The following is a 2,132-nucleotide window of genomic DNA, read 5'->3' as shown; positions in this document are numbered from 1 at the left end:
TGGCATTCAGACTGCTTTCGGGTTTCTGCCTCAATAGCAGCAGAGATTTCCCTCGACACCTTAAGGCTTTCTAAGTGGCATTGTTGCTTATAGTTGGACTGAAAATTGTAATGAAATTTAAAATTGTAACCTTCAACAGGCAGTTGAGGAAATTCAGGGGCAGGAGCATGTTTTATAATGTCTCTACTGATTTCAAGAGGGCACTGGTAGGAGAGCACAGACCCAAATGGCACAGGGCCAAACTTAGAGTCCACAAGATTAAGGTCCTGAAGTCCATGCAGTATTTTGCAAATGCCTGGTTGTGGGCGTTTTTCTTGCAGCTTCTCAACACTGGCCATGATGTTAGGATCTGGAAGAGGTCCTGATAAAAAGGTGAGATATGTCAAGTTTAATTTACTTATGTCAACCATCCTTTCATTTTTTAGCAGACACCAATACTTGTCACCTCTCTGTAAATACACATTAAAGCGTTTTAAGCTTCTGCAAACCTTTATATTAATTTTTACAATTTGTAGAATACATCAACTAAAGGCTTGCATAAAAAGTAAATATACTAATGATTGCTTTGTTACTAATTATACATTAAAGTATTTGGACAAGTGTTTATTCAGACTTACCACTATATGCTCTGTACAGTGTACATTTCACACCAGTTCGGGCACGATCCTGGGATTTTGGTACTGGTTTACACACTACCATGCAGTTTGTTGACTCAGGTGCAATTCCCTGTAATAATATACTGATGATTAACTATTAACTGATAAAAGTCATTACAAGCTGCTAGACCAACATCATTCATTACATGTAATGAATATTAATGATTTACCTGTGTCCTAGGACGGTGCCATGTCTGCAGTGAGCTAGTGCATGACAGTGGCAATGGCACTGTCTTGAACCCCATGGTACTGTAATGAGCACTTTGAAACAGTAGTGCTACGATGTGGTTGCACAGTGCTTTCCCAGCACAACAGGTACATGACATGCCGTTCAGTACCACAGGAACCTCTCTAGCGTGAAATGTAACCTGATTATAGAAACATGAAATAAGTTTTTGCTGCACACAATTTTACATTTCATTGTAATAATTGAACAAACTGAAGGATTAAAGTAAGTGGATAAGCTTTGAACACAAACTTTCTTTTGACTTATCACACAAAGTATTTCTGTATTTATTTTCCTCAAACAACCCTATTCTGTTTCTTATGGAGCTACAAAGTTATTGACATCAGACTGAAAAACACACCACAATGGAACGTTGTGGAATACTGCAAAAGGCTCTGCAACCGCAGCACAACATGAACATCAGAAAAACCTGAAGGTGATGAGCCTCCTCATTTTTCCTCATGGACCTGTGACAACGTCCTCTCACTGTCACCTCATCAACAACTACATTCGAAACTATTCCAATGCAATGTTATTTGAAAGAGCACAACATTAACCAGGAGCAAGTTACTGACGTTTACTTAACAATTAACAATCTTTAACTAACATCAGTGTAATGTGAACACGAGAGCAACAATAGGTTACGGGACGTACAACTAATAAGACAAAGCTAACGTTAGCCTCCGCTAACGTAAGCCAGGATGGACAATACAAAAATGCTTACCTTCATAATCAAACAGGTACTGCTCAATAAAGAATTTGTATCCTTTATCAAGTTTAGAACGTGTCGTAAGTGAAAATATGTCTGCAAGTCGCTGCACATCATCCAAACGTATTTTTGGCAGATGTAATAGGGACTGAGTAAACTCCATCATAGCGTTCCACTGTACAGGCGGGCTGCTGCCGGAAGTAGAAATACCCTGCTTTGATTCAAGATGGCGGGTGAGTGACGTCATGTGAAAAGGGCCTATTTATTTCAGTGTAGGTTTCTCATTTTTATCAGCTTTCTTTTGCTTTCTTTTTCTTTTGTTTTTTCTACCTTTGCTACCGCCAGTGCTTTAATGTGGGCCGGTAGGCGCCAGTACTCAGTACCGCCACTTCCAAATATAGCTCTTGAGCGTACCACCACCTCTCCCTGCGCCCAGAACGTACTTCTAGCGTACCAGTATGCTCATTTGTACATCTGTTTAAATCAGAGGCTTAATTTAATCCTTTGTCTGCGCTGCCGCTTTTCAAAGCGCCCTTCACAA

At 39.9% G+C, this 2,132-nt stretch overlaps 1 long non-coding RNA gene across 1 annotated transcript; it reads right to left on the bottom strand.

The window, feature by feature from the left end:
* Nucleotides 1–266: 266 nt before the first annotated feature.
* On the bottom strand, nucleotides 267–1,494 carry LOC135718392 (uncharacterized). The gene is made up of 3 exons (XR_010520750.1): nucleotides 827–1,494; nucleotides 618–726; nucleotides 267–361 (listed from the first exon to the last, which is right to left on the bottom strand). It is a non-coding gene; the product is annotated as an uncharacterized lncRNA (long non-coding RNA).
* Nucleotides 1,495–2,132: the final 638 nt, after the last annotated feature.

Source organism: Paramisgurnus dabryanus, chromosome 10 (assembly GCF_030506205.2).
Source record: "Paramisgurnus dabryanus chromosome 10, PD_genome_1.1, whole genome shotgun sequence".
Lineage (NCBI taxonomy): Eukaryota > Metazoa > Chordata > Actinopteri > Cypriniformes > Cobitidae > Paramisgurnus > Paramisgurnus dabryanus.
This window is presented reverse-complemented; position numbering and strand designations above follow the sequence as displayed.